Source organism: Aquarana catesbeiana, linkage group LG01 (genome assembly GCF_042186555.1).
Source record: "Aquarana catesbeiana isolate 2022-GZ linkage group LG01, ASM4218655v1, whole genome shotgun sequence".
NCBI lineage: Eukaryota > Metazoa > Chordata > Amphibia > Anura > Ranidae > Aquarana > Aquarana catesbeiana.
In genome coordinates this window covers 236,544-251,836 of record NC_133324.1, presented here as the reverse complement: position 1 = coordinate 251,836, position 15,293 = coordinate 236,544, and the positions used below count along the sequence as shown (strand labels likewise).

Sequence of the window (15,293 nt, the reverse complement as noted above, 5' to 3'; positions counted from 1 at the left end):
AATCATCCTGACTCAAATATATACAGTAAATGGGATAAACAGGTCATAATCATAACAGAGCCAGGGTCATACATGGGAGATCAAGCAGAAGGAGCTGGGAACAAGACAGGACAGGGAGATGGTACCAGAGGACGCAGAAAGCAGGTATGAAGGAATCAGGCTGCAGGGTCGGGTCCAGGAACAGGAAACAAGATGCACATGGAAAAAATACCAAGGCAGTGAGGAAAAGCATGCACAAGGTTTAAATACACTTCCTGCAATCAACATCAGGAGATGTCTAATTGCAGAAGATGATGTCAGCTTCTGACTGCTGAGAGACACCTGCTGGTGGACACTGGAACTGCAGCCTGTAGATCTGGGAGCCACAATGCCACCAGCAGGTGAATTCTTTCTAGACACTTCTACCCTTTACACCTCCAGTATATGTGTTTTCTTAGACCTTTGATCTGTGGTCCCTGAACATTTACACATTTTATGTAACTATTGGATAATCTGCTAAATGTGCCAATTCAGTGATTACCATTTATTAATACAGGAAGACTTATTGGCAGCCCATGTCTAAGCATTATGTGGTCCATGTATACAATATATATATATATAGTGACTTACAAAAGTATTTACCCCCTTGGATTTTTACCTATTTTGTTACATTACAGCCTTTAGTTCAATGTTTTTTTTTAATCTGAATTATATGTGATGATCAGAACACAATAGTCTAAGTTGGGGAAGTAAAATTATAAAAATATATACATAAAACTATTTTTCAGAAATAAAAAACTGATAATTGTCATGTGCGTATGTATTCACCCCCTTTGTTATGAAGCCCATAAAAAGCTCTGGTGCGACCAATTACCTTCAGAAGTCACATAATTAGTGAAATGATGTCCATCTGTGTGCAATCTAAGTGTCACATGATCTGTCATTACATAGACACACCTTTGTGAAAGGCCCCAGAGGCTGCAACACCTAAGAGAGAGGAACCACTAACCAAACACTGCCATGAAGACCAAGGAACTCTCCAAACAAGGAAGGGACAATGTTGTTGAGAAGTACAAGTCAGGTTTAGGTTATAAAAAAATATCCAAATCTTTGCTGATCCCTAGGAGCCCCATCAAATCTATCATAACCAAATGGAAAGAACATGGCACAACAGCAAACCTGCCAAGAAACGGCCGCACACCAAAACTCACAGACTGGGCAAGGAGGGCATTAATCAGAGAGGAGCACAGAGACCTAAGATAACCCTGGAGGAGTTCCACAGCAGAGACTGGAGTATCTGTACATAGGACCACAATAAGCCATACACTCCATAGAGTTGGGCTTTATGGCAGAGTGGTCAGAAGAAAGTCATTACTTTCAGCAAAAAACAAAATGGCACGTTTTGAGTTTGGGAAAAGGCATGTGGGAGACTCCCGAAATGTATGGAGGAAGGTGCTCTGGTCTGATAAGACTAAAATTCAACTTTTTGGCCATCAAAAAAAACGCTATGTCTGGTGCCAACCCAACACATCACATCACCCAAAGAACACCATCCCCACTGTGAAACATGGTGGTGGCAGCATCATGCCTTGGGGATGTTTTTCAGCAGTCAGGACTGGGAAACTGGTCAGAGTTGAGGGAAAGATGGATGGTGCTAAATACAGGGATATTCTTGAGCAGAACCTGTAGCACTCTGTGTGTGATTTGAGGCTAGGACGGAGGTTCACCTTCCAGCAGGACAATGACCCCAAACACACTGCTAAAGCAACACTTGAGTGGTTTAAGGGGAAACATGTAAATGTGTTGGAATGGCCTAGTCAAAACCCAGACCTCAATCCAAAAGAAAATCTGTGGTCAGACTTAAAGATTGCTGTTCACAAGTGCAAACCATCCAACTTGAAGGAGCTGGAGCAGTTTTGCAAAGAGGAATGGGCAAAAAACCTAGTGGTGAGATGTGGCAACTCATAGAGACTTATCCAAAGAGACTTGGAGCTGTGATAGCCGCAAAAGGTGGCTCTACAAAGTATTGACTTTAGGGGGGTGAATAGTTTTGCACATTGACTTTTTCTCTTATTTTGTCCTTTTTGTTGTTTGCTTCACAATAAAAAAAAAAAATCTTCAAAGTTGTTGGCATGTTCTGTAAATTAAATGATGCAAATCCTCAAACAATCCTTTATCCTCCATATATTAGGCCTTTATGCACAGGCTGCAATTTTGAATGAATGAGCAGGTGTATTACATGTGGAATTTAAAAAAAAAATGGATAGGCTGCAATTTTTAAAGAAGTGAGTAAGCCAGGCATGTCCAAAGTTCGGCCTGCGGGCCAATTGCAGCCCGTGTTCTGGTTTAATATGGCCCCCCTGGTAATTTGGATATATATGTATCTTGTGTGGCCCCCAACGAATCCCCGAGCACAGCTTTGGGGGGCCACAAAAGATATATACCGTATTTATCATTCAGTTCTGGCAGCCTCGGAGAGGACTGGGAGGGGGAGTAATGAGTGCCATCAGATTACATACAGGAGAATCTCCTGTTTACTCGGCCGCCTCTGTAATAGGAAGTCCCGTCTCCTGGGCTGCCATAGAATGACTGTTCTGTCTATCATAGGAGGCGGGACTTTGTAATAAAGAGGCCACCGATTAAACTTGAGATTCTCCTGTTTGTAATCTGTTAGCACTCGTCCCGCCCCGCTCCCTGTCCCCTCCAGGGCTGCAAATGGGCATGGATCAGGCTGCACTGATGGCAATGGTCAGGCTGCATTCATGACACTTGTGAGGCTGCATTTATGTCAATGATGAGGCTGCATTCATGGAAATGGTGAGGCTGCACTAATGACAATGGTGAGACTGCAGATGGCACTGATTAGGCTGCATTGATGGGCACTGACCCTTATTTTGCTTCACATTTGCTTCTTTATTTAAAATTTAAGTTTTTTCCTGAAACTTCCCTTTTAAAGTGAAGGTGTGTGTCATATGCCTGTGCCTTTTTATACGCCAATAAATACGGTATATCCAAATAACAAGCCCAAACTCATCCTTAGACTCTTCACCACACACAACCACAAAGGCAAGAAATTTCTTGTTGGGTAGTGTATTTGTTTGCATTTAATTTTAATGGTTCAAAGAATGTCAGGCAAAATGGTCGGCCCTCATTCATGTTCACCTCATCAAATATGGCCCTCTTTGTAAAAAGTTTGGACACCCCTGGAGTAAGCAAATTGCATCTGTAAATAAAAAAGTAATGTCATTTTTAGTAAACTGAAGATGAAAATTTTTGAGGTTGAGTGAGCATATTACATCAGGAAAATTAAAAATGATTATCTTAATTTAGAGACTGAAGAAAAATTCAGGGACTGAGGAAGATTTGTTTTACAGTTTTGCACCACAGCTATCAAACATTTTTGGATAAGCCACAATTTCTGAGGGAGAGAGCAAGCAAATTACAGGAGGAAATAAAAAATGAGTGTCTTGCTTTGAAGACTGAAGATGGTAAGGGGTTAGAGATTTGCACCATTGATATTAAGAATGTATTGGAAGGCTTTGATTTCTGAGTGACTGAATAGGCATCTTGCACCTGAAACTAAAAAAATTGATACTTTCAGTTTTAAATTAAAAACATAAACATTGAACAGAATTGCACCTCGTTTTTCAAGCTTTCATTGGATAGACTGCAATTTATGAGGGAGAGAGTAAACAGATTACATATGCAGGTAAAAAATTGGCTTCCTTTTTCACAGACTGTATAAGGAAAAAATTGACAATTTTGCTGCTAGGCGTGTAATCCTTTTTGGCCAGGCCCTCTTTTCTGAAGGAGAGAGCAAGTAGACTGCAGTGAGAACTAAGAAGTATTTTTTTTATTTTTTTTTTCCAAGAATGAATCAATGTGGAACATGTTAACAGAATTTCACCACAACTTTTAAACCTGTTTAAGCAGGATACTATATGTTGTCCATAGAATAAGCAGATTGCATCAGGTAAGTTGTCCTCTGAAACAGCAAACCCCCACAAGTGTTCAAGAGACTATACAATGAATTTAGGAAAAATGAAGTCATGTAGCATTGCAGCTTTTATGTCTAGGGAACAGAATCCACACCGGGGCAGAGACTCTGTAAGTTCCCGCGAGGCAGACCCAGAGGTGGCACTCCTCTTGTGCCAGGAAAAGTCATGTATGACAACAGCGCCAACCTGCTTTATGCCCTTCAGCAGGGAAAGTTCACACATGTGCCTTCTCTGGGTAAAATATAAAAGCAAAGTATTTGGTGCTGTAGGCGCATTTCACAAACAAAACATTCATATATATTACAAAATGTTTCTTCACAAATTATATGTCCATTATTTAAAGTATTTATTATAATTATTATTATTGATTTTGTATTAAACTGGTAAACTTTTGTATACTAATAATTTCCAGTAAAAGTAACTACTAAACTTTATAACTTTTTTTCTCTCGGCATTGCTGATACTGGAAAGCGGTTCTTTAGTAAATTATTATTAGACATCTTCTTCAGGGAAGAGTCGGAGTTTGTTTTCTATTGGATGAAAGTTTCTGTAGAATCTCTCAGGAGATGGAATCTGAATTTATTATTCTTCATCTGATCACTGAAGTCAGTTTAGAGACACATTTAGAAGTTTGTATTTCTTCTGCCTTATACAGTAATATCTTAATCTCTGTGTTGTGTTGGATTCCTCTAGAGACCCCACAAGACCGGCACATGATTACAGTGGTGGGACCGCTCCATTCACAATACAACAAAAGAAAAACAAAGAACAACAAACCTGAAAGATTCTGCCGGATTCCCCCAGGAAAAAGACGCTGAATTTACTGATCACCATCTGCTTTCCAATACAATCTGTCATTATACAAGTCTTACTATGTCTCCTTCACTTTAACTACTCATTGACCCATCTAGTTTAGGTGAATAATAATAAAATACTAATTTAAAAAAATACAATGATAATATTAAATAATACATTACATTAGAATAAAATTAACAACAATATTGGTATTATTTTCATTATTTTAAATTAATTAGCACTATGCAAATAATTGATAAATTGTACAGTGATGTGTACATTGCGGCTCTAGTTTGCTATTGGGGTTGAACTTCAAATTATTGATGCTTTTGGACATTTTTCCCCTATAAAATGCAGTATATAATGCGAATCAACATTTTACATTTTATAAAAATAAATAAATAAATAAAAGAATGTGACTGGCTTTCTGTGTAGTAAATAGTAAAAATCCTATACACTATGCTGTTGTAGAAAAAAAAAGTGTTTGTCATTAGTGTTGGGTGAATGGTTCAGCCTGAGCATGAGTTTGGGCCGAACATTGGCTGTTCGCTCCATTCAGGGATCACCCGAATTTGCAGGGTGTTCAGCAGATGTTCACCCTGCCGAATGCCCTGCAATGTGTTGCATTGCACAGTGTATTCTGCACCTTGATTGGGCAAAGCTTTGCCCAATCAGGGTGCTGTGAATAGCTGGCTCTTAAGGAGTGGGGCCGGGAAGTGCACCCTTCTCCGCTGACAGCTGAATTAAAAAAAAAATTGCTGGCAGAGTGAACAAAAAAACAGCGTGTGGTCCCCACCAGTCCATATCGGGTCCTTTGGGTCTGGTATGCATTTTAAGGGGAACCCTACACCATTTTTTTTTTAAACGGCTTGGGACCCCCCAAAATCCATACCAGACCCTTATCTGAGCACGCAGTCTGGCAGGCCAAAAAAGGGGGGGGAATGACTGAGCACCTCCCCTCCCCCACCCCAAAGCACCTTGTCCCCATGTTGATGGGGACAAGGGCCTCATCTCCACAACCATAGCCATTGGTTGTGGGGGTCTGCGGGAAGAGGGCTTATCAGAATCTGGAAGCCCCCTTTAACAAGGGGGCCCAGGTTCTGGCCCCCCATGTGAATAAGTATGGGGTACATTTACCCAAAAAAAGTGTAAAAAAAAATACAGTAGCCGGGTTTTAACAATTCCTTTATTAAAAAAATAAATAAACCAATGTCCCCAATGTAGATCCGCCACAACAAATGACGTGGAAAAAAATCCATTCCCGACAAATGCTCCTGCATTCTGCCTGTTCCGTTGTATGACAGTTTTTATATAGGGAAGGAACAGGGCCACCCAGTGATGTCACCAACCCAGCAAGCACCCTGTATCCCCTATATAAGAACTGTCACACAGTGGAGCAGGCAGACCGCGGGGGCGACCGTTGGGAGCGGACCTTTCTTTTCTGTCCTTTTTTCAGGTCGGTGGTGCATCGGATGTCGTGATTGATGATAGATCTATATCGGGGACATTTTATTTTTATTTTTTTAATAAAGGACTTGTCAAAAACCAGCTACTGTCATTATTTTTGGTGTTTTTTACACTTTTTTGGTGAATGAGTAGGAGCACAATGTACCCTATTCACATAAAAGGGCAGGATCTGGGGGACCACTTGTTAAAAGGGCCAGGTCCATGGTTATGAGAATGAGGCCCTTGTTCCCATCAACATGGAGACAAGGTGCTTTGGGGTGGGGGGGCAGAGCCCCCCTTCTCCAATGCACCCACCCTCCCATGGTGAGGTCATGTGGCCTGGTATGGTCTAGGAGGGGGGGCACTCGCTTGTCCCCTCTTTCCTGGACTGCCAGGCTGGGTGCTTGGATAAGGGTCTGGTATGGATTTCTGGGAGGGACCCCAAGCCATTTTTTTCAAATTTTTGCTTTATTTCTTTTTTTTCATATTACAACAATTGCAACCATGAGTCAGTTTAAATGTGATTTGACACGTTTTTTTTTTCTTTAGAAATCTCATATTTGCTGCAGCAGGTTTTATGCATGTTACAGATGCTCCACTTTACAGACAGACTAATGCCGTGTACACACGAGCGGACTTTTCGGCAACAAAAGTCCGAAGGTCATTCCGGCGGACTTTCAACAGACTTTTGACGGACTTCCAACGGACTTTCGGATGAACGGACTTGCCCAAACATGCTCACACCAAAGTCTGACCGTCTAGAATGCGGTGACGTACACAAGGTCCGACGAGTCTGTAAAGCGGTAGTTCAATAGCTCACGCGCCACCCTTTGGGCCCCTTCTGATAATCTTGTGTTTACCTCGTGTTAGTAGAAGTTTGGTGAGAGAAGATTTGCGCTGTTCAGACTCGTATTTTTCAGATCGTTTAACTGTTGTTCAGTTTGTGCTCGTGAGGTTTGTATCTGCGTTTCAGTGCATGTAGTCAGTTCGCATTCATTTATCTGTGTGTTGTTGTCCGCTCGTTGCTGATTTTCAGCTCGCTCTTCACATGCCTTGCTGTTCTTCAGTGCGTTCTGTTAAGTTCGTTCTGACCAGCCAACCATTTTGAAGCCATGTTGCAGGTATGTTCTCATCGTCGAGCTTGTGCTTTGTATGTGCTGGGTGCTTTAGTTCATTCTTCAGCCCAAGTCCAGTCCATGAACAGGGTGGGGAGGAGTTCATGGACCAAGAATTGGTTGCTCCAGCGTGACCAATTCTCTCACATGCCTTTTCTCTGTGAGATCCAGGAGAATAACCCTCTGGATTTCAGGAACTTTCTCAGGATGACGGACCCTGTTTTTCACCATTTGTTGGCTTTGCTGACTCCTTATATCAGCAGGCAGGATACCTGCATGAGGCAAGCCATCACTCCGGAGCAGAGGTTGGTCGCCACCTTGCGGTACTTGGTAACTAGGAGAAGCCTGCAGGACCTCAAGTTCTCAACAGGCATCTCCCCCCAGGCTCTGGGGATCTTTATCCCAGAGACCTGTTCTGCCATCATCCAGGTCCTGCAGAAGGACTATATTAAGGTAAGAATTGTATCCTTTAACATCACATTTTATTGTATTTAATGTTTGCTAATGTAATGTATTTCTTTACTCAATCCCTAATTACCATGATTGCAATATGGTGTGAATGTCCCCTTTGTCCTCATGCATGCTGTAATTTTTTAATGCTCTTTTTGTCTTGCATGCATATTTGCCTTCACTGACCTCCCCAGCATGTTATACTGGGCCCATATCCACCTAGTCTAGTCACTTAATGTATTTTGTGAGCTCCATTGTAGTGCTTTACCCTAAAATTTCTCCAAATGATCTGTGTGTCCTTAAATTGATTTAGAATCCCCCCCACAAAATGTCTCCAAATGGTCTGTGTGTCCTAAAAATTGATTTAGAACCCCCCCAAAATGGCTCCAAATGGTCTGTGTGTCCTTAAATTGATTTAGAACCCCCCCCCTAAAATGTCTCCAAATGGTCTGTGTGCCTTTAAATTGATTTAAAATTCCCTCCCCCTTAAAATCTCTCTAAATGGTCTGTGTGTCCTTAAATTGATTTAGAATCCCCCTAAAGTGTGTCCAAATGGTCTGTGTGTCCTTAAATTGATTTAAAATCCCCCCCCCCTAAAATCTCTCCAAATGGTCTGTGTGTCCTTAAATTGATTTAGAATCCCCCCTAAGATGTGTCCAAATGGTCTATGTGTCCTTAAATTGATTTAGAACCCCTCCCCAAAATGTGTCCAAATGGTCTGTGTGTCCTTAAATTGATTTAGAATCCCCTCCCCCCTAAAATCTCTCCAAATGGTCTGCGTGTCCTTAAATTGATTTAGAATCCCCTCCCCCATAAAATCTCTCCAAATGGTCTGTGTGGCTTTAAATTGATTTAAAATTCCCTCCCCCTTAAAATCTCTCTAAATGGTCTGTGTGTCCTCAAATTGATTTAGAATCCCCCTAAAGTGTGTCCAAATGGTCTGTGTGTCCTTAAATTGATTTAAAATCCCCCCCCCTAAAATCTCTCCAAATGGTCTGTGTGTCCTTAAATTGATTTAGAATCCCCCCCTAAGATGTGTCCAAATGGTCTGTGTGTCCTTAAATTGATTTAGAACCCCTCCCCCAAAAATGTGTCCAAATGGTCTGTGTGTCCTTAAATTGATTTAGAATCCCCTCCCCCCTAAAATCTCTCCAAATGGTCCGTGTGTCCTTAAATTGATTTAGAATCCCCTCCCCCATAAAATCTCTCCAAATGGTCTGTGTGCCTTTAAATTGATTTAGAAACCCCCCCTTAAATTTATCAATGGCCCATCAGAGGGGGTGAGGAATCTGATAAGTGGGCCTTATATTTTAGTCTTTAACCGCTTCCCGACCGGCGCACGACAATGTATGCTGGCAGAATGGCACGAACAGGAAAATGGGCATACCTGTACGTCCCTTTGAATTTGCTGCCGTGCCATTGCGTACTTAACCCCTACAGCACCACCTAGTGTTAACCCCTTCACTGCCAGTCACATTTACACAGTAATCAATGCAATTTTAATCCCACTGATTGCTGTATAAATGTGAATGGTCCCAAAATTGCACCAAAATTATCCGATGTGTCCACCGCAATATCACAGTCATGATAAAAATCACTGATCGCTGCCATTACTAGTAAAAAAAAAAAATATATTAATAAAAATGCCATAAAACTATCCTCTATTTTGTAGACGCTATAACTTTTGGGCAAACCAATCAATATATGCTTATTGCATTTTTTTTTTACCAAAAATATGTAGAAGAATATGTATCGGCCTAAACTGAGAAAAAAAGGTTTTTTGAAATCTTTTTGGGGATATTTATTATAGCAAAAAGCAAAAAATGTGTTTTTTTCAAAATTGTCGCTATTTTTTTGTTTATAACGCAAAAAATAAAATCCGCAGAGGTGATCAAATACCACCAAAAGAAGTATCTATTTGTGGGGAAAAAAGGAGGTCAGTTTTGTTTGGGAGCCACGTTGCACGACCGCACAATTGTCAGTTAAAGCGACGCAGTGCCGAATCACAAAAAGTGCTCTGGTCTTTGGCCAGCAAAATGGTCCAGGGCTTAAATGGTTAAATAGCTTCTGGTTCCGGCGCCACATGAGGAGGAGGTAAATAGCTCCAGCTCCCGCAGTGCTCCTTACACAACTAGCATTTAAACCCGGCTACTGCTTTGGGGAGACCCCCCTCTATCCCTGCTTCATTGTGGGCACACATGGATCGCATTGTGGAGCGATCGTATGCACAGGAGGCATCCTCCACGATACCCCCCGCGGGAGAAACAGCGGCTGACACAGCCAAGATGGCGGCCACCCCAGGCACACCAGAGATGCTGCAGATGCAGCCACAGCCTCCTTCTGCTCCAGAAATGGCAGGTACGGATCCTGCCTCCCCTGCTGGCATCGCACACTGCTGGGCCCCACATTAATAGCCACTTTGGATGCAGCAGTTCACAGAGGATTGGAGCAGCTCCATATAGAAATTCAAGCTCAGGCACAGAGAATTACTCATGTGGAAGAGAGGATATCATCCCTTGAGGATGAATTCACAGCTTCATCTGCCGCGATCGCACGCATCACTGCCACAAACAGGGACATATGGGATAAACTCGACGATCTGGAAAATCGCTCGAGAAGGAACAATTTGCGCATAATCGGATTGCCAGAGTCAGTGTCCACTTCCCAGCTTACGAATATTTGCGCAAAAACCATCCCAGAGCAACTGGGCCTCCGCATACCTTGCACTATTGAATGTGCATGGGTCACTACTCAGAAACCCACGCCAAACCTCCTCATGTTATAGTTAAATACCTAAACTATGCTGACAAGAATGCTATAATGCAAACATTTAGACGCTCGTGCTCCTTAACTCTGGATGGCGCAAAATTGATGCTCTTTGTGGATTACTCCATGGAGGTGATGAAACAACATAAAGCGTTTTCGCCGATCTGCTCAACTCTACATAACAACCAAATCCGGTTCTCCTTAGCTTACCCAGCTATCCTCCAGATCCAAACGCAGGAAGGAGAACACCTCACCTTCAACACACCTGATGAGGCAGAAAATTACTTAACCACCCGGAGCACCGAGATGGAACACAGCAACACTGCAGAGGGCCCACCATCAACATCACCATTCTCTTCAACTGCACCGCCTAAACATCAACGCAGCCCGATCAAACCTCCATATAAATGCAGCCGCATTTGGGAATCGCTGAAGGACTTCAGAAACCCACTTTCGCCACTTGTGCTTGCACAGACGGGTAATATTACCCCCCCTTATCTCTCTTTTTTTCTTTTTTTTATTATGTACTTTTATTGTTCTTTCAATTTATCATGACTGAACCCTTTGACACAGTACCTATGTCAGCCTGTTGCTTAACGTTTATTTGCTCTACAGCCTTCTACCCCAGTCGCCAATAAGGCCACATGCTGTCTGTCTAGAAGATCACTCTAGAGACCCATGCAATAATTGCAGTCACTACACCTACGTAGATTAGGCCCATGAGATGAGCCTTCACTCATCTGAGCCTACCCCAGTGTCTAAATGTGAGTTGCTCTTTCCCTGACCTTCTCCCCTCTGACTACCCTTCCCTGTTACCCTCTACCCATCTCACTCCCCCCTCTCCCATCTTTCCCTTCTTTTCCTCCCTCCCTCCACTCCCCATAGCCTACATCCTGCCCCTACATGAGGAGCTAGCGACCGTCGGGGGATATGATAGGTAGTTGAACCTCATGTGGAAAAAAGTGAAGTCCGCTATGTTTATTTTGTTTTTCCTTAACCGAAAATCTGCTTTGCTACTGTTCGTTCTCTATTGGTGTTTAGAAGATTTGAAATTCATGTTTACCTATCTAGTACCTATGTTCTCAGGAGATCTACAGCGCTTTGGTGACTCCCGAATGGTTGATACTCTACCCACAGAGAGGCTCCATTCCAAACCTCTAACCCAAAACATTGTTTATTTCCAGCCATGTCATCATCTACCGATGGGAGTCGCCTAAAGATTGTTTTGTGGAATGTTAAGGGGCTTCACCCTCCAAATAAACGCATGTCAATCCTTAGACACTTACGGTGTCTCTGGGTAGATGTGGCTCTGCTCCAGGAGACACACCTGTCCGCAGACGATTTAACACGCCTTCCAAAAATGTGGGTGGGTTCTATCTATGGCTCTCCGGCAGTAGGCCGAAAAGCGGGAGTTGCTATTCTATTACACAAAAACTTACACCACACTGTCAGAGATGTCAGGGTTGATTCGACAGGCCGCAAAATAACCCTACATTTGACCTTGGGCGACAAAGCAGTTGCTGTCACCAACATTTATGCTCCTAATTTGCCTGATGCCTCCTTCTTTCAAGATCCGGTGCAATGGGTGCTAACTGCCCCTGAGATGCTACACTTAGTGGGTAGAGACTTTAATTCTGTTATGTCCACGCTGGCAGATCGCACGTATCACCCGACACATAGACAACGTACCTATACCCCCCCCGTACCGAACTCTAATCTCCTAGCACAATCCATCGCTTCCATGCAATTCATTATGCCCCCGCATAACACTTTTTCTCGCATAGATTATTTTTTTGCCTCCCCTGCTCTAATCTCCACAATAAGTGCCCCAGACATACATGACGCCAGAATTTCAGACCACAGCCCTATTGCTGTACACATAACTTAGGCTAAACCTTCAGCTCTTCAGACTTCCGACACAAACTGTATGAAGCCTGGGAAGAATACATCTCCACAAACGGAGCTCACATTTCTGACCCAAACCTTTTTTGGGAAGCCAGCAAAGCTTTTCTACGGGTAAAACCATCTCATATACCGCCCAATTTAAAAAACGGACCAGACAACAATATAGGCAGGCCAGCAAAGCTCTACGCTTGGCTCATGAGCGGCTAACACTAAACCGTACCTCTGATAACATACAAGAATGGCAACAGGCTAAACGTATTTTTGATCTTTGGGCAGAACAACATGAAGCAGCCAAAACATCATACTCTACTTTTCATTTTCACAAGTTTGGTAACAAGGCGGGCAGGCTGCTGGCTAAATTATGTTCAGCCCCAAGACATCCTACTCATATCTCTACCCTGAGAAATGCGTCCGGCTCTCTGGTTAATGGCTTTAGAATACGCTAAAACTCACCCGACCAAGACGTTGCCATTATGTCTCTCGACGCAGAAAAAGCCTGATAACATTCGTTTCTCCTGGCTTTTCAGAGTAATGGAACAATTCACCTTTTCGGGTCAAATTATGAGATTTTTATTACAAATGTATGCCTCCCCAACGGTGTGTCTTGTCACCCCTGACTTTGTCTCTGACACAATCCCCTTAACAAAGGGAATGAGGCAGGGATGCCCCCTGTCCCCGTTGTTGTTCAACATAGCGATTGAACCCTTATCTAGAATACTCAACTCAGCTAATGGGATCAGTGGCATCACCTTAGCAGGGCCGGACTGGGAATGAAAACCAGCCCTGGAAAAAATGTCATACCAGCCCCATAGCAATTTATGGGTACAGTGGCTGCGTTTGATGGCACAGTGGCTGCGTTTGATAGGCACAGTGGCAGCGTTTAATGGGCACAGTGGTGGCAATTTATGGGTACAGTGGCTGTGTTTGATGGGTACAGTGGCTGCGTTTGATGGGTACAGTGGCTGCGTTTGATGGGCACATTGGCTGCGTTTGATGGGCACAGTGGCTGCAATTGATGGGTACAGTGGCTGCGTTTGATGGCACAGTGGCTGCGTTTGATGGGCACAGTGGCTGCAATTGATGGGTACAGTGGCTGCGTTTGATGGTACAGTGGCTGTGTTTAATGGTACAGTGGCAGCGTTTAACGGGCACAGTGGCTGCAATTGATGGGTACAGTGGCTGTGTTTGATGGGGCACAGTGGCAGCAATTTATGGGTACAGTGGCTGCATTTGATGGGCACAGTGGCAGCATTTAATGGGCACAGTGGTGGCAATTTATGGGTACAGTGGCTGCGTTTGATGGTACAGTGGCTGCGTTTGATGGTACAGTGGCAGCGTTTAATGGGTACAGTGGCTGCAATTGATGGGTACAGTGGCTGCAATTGATGGGTATAGTGGCTGCGTTTGATGGGGCACAGTGGCTGCAATTGATGGGTACAGTGTCTGCAATTGATGGGTACAGTGACTGCGTTTGATGGGGCACAGTGGCTGCAATTGATGGGTACAGTGGCTGCGTTTGATGGGCAAGGCACAGTGTTGGCAATCTATGGGCACAGTGGCAGCGTTTGATGGTATACAGCTTTTCAAAGATAATGTGGCACTTGAACAAAACATGGGAGAGAGAGAGAGAGGGGGGGAGAGAGAGGGGGGAGAGAGAGAGAGAGGGGGGAGAGAGGGGGGAGGGGGGAGAGAGAGAGAGAGAGGGGGAGAGAGAGGGAGAGAGGGGGGAGAGAGAGAGAGGGGGGAGAGAGAGAGAGATATTTTTAATACCTTAGTTCTTGTGCTGCAGCAGCTGCACGGCCGGCCATTCACTTCTATTCTCTCCTCGTGCAGATAGTGGGCGGTGCTGGCGCCGCACGGGACGAGTCATGAAGGCAAAAATGGAGCAGCACGGCGTTCTCCTGCACAGACAGGCACACAGACAGAGGCATGATGAGTGTGGTGGGCGGCACGCCGGCGCCTGAACGGAGGAGACACAGACAGCAGTGAGTGACCCAGCCATTGCATAGTGCAGCAGCGGGCGGCCGCCGCTGCTGCTCTTTAGATTGCTGACACAGGCAGTGAGCGGCCCCAGCGGTACTTTGTGCAGCCAGCCTACCGGGATATTTCCCGGTATCCCGGTAGGCCAGTCCGGCCCTGCACCTTAGGCAACCAAACTCTCCGCTCCGCCCTGTTCACGGACGACATACTCTTATTCTCTACCGATCCCATATCAGACTTTGATAGACTCAAACAACTCTTTGCGGCCTTCTGACTTTGCTGTTACTTCCGCATTCATTTTGACAAAAGTGAGGTTTTAGCACTACAGCCACGCCTAGCTACTAAATGGAGACATCTATCTCCACTTGCCCAGGCAACTCAACATATCACATACTTGGGTATTCGTTTAGGACGTGAACCATCTTCTTTATATTTACTCAACTATCCCCCCTTAAAAAACAAAATTGTGAAGGAGTTGGAAACTTGGGGGGCCCTCCCCCTCTCGCCACCTTTTTAAAATGGTGTCATTTGCGCCCCTGCTTTACCCAATGCAGACCATACCTCTTTTATTGATTGTCCTAATATTAATGATGTTAACTAGATGTTCTATTTGATTACCTATTAAGGATTTTATCCAAAAAATGATGTCTACATATCAATTGACAGTAGTGGCCAAATATGTTTGTCACCAGCTTGAAAAAATGCTGGGATCAGAATGATACTCTTTTATATGTATTAACATTGAATTTTCAAGTCATGAGCTGAAAATTGTGTCATTGATGAACCAAAAACTAAAACTATGTCCCTTTTTATACACAGGATGAGCTCAGCCAGGAGGAAGTTGTGGAAAGTGTCATCC

The 15,293-nt window shown here is 43.7% G+C and overlaps 1 long non-coding RNA gene across 1 annotated transcript in view; it reads right to left on the bottom strand.

Annotated features, from left to right (window-relative positions):
• The window catches only part of LOC141124124 (uncharacterized), a 33,209-nt gene extending 18,800 nt beyond the window's left edge, over positions 1-14,409 (bottom strand). Inside the window, exon 1 of the long non-coding RNA XR_012240779.1 lies at positions 14,225-14,409. This is a non-coding gene — a long non-coding RNA (uncharacterized lncRNA). The remainder of the gene's footprint in view (positions 1-14,224) is intronic.
• Between the last annotated feature and the right edge of the window lie 884 nt (positions 14,410-15,293).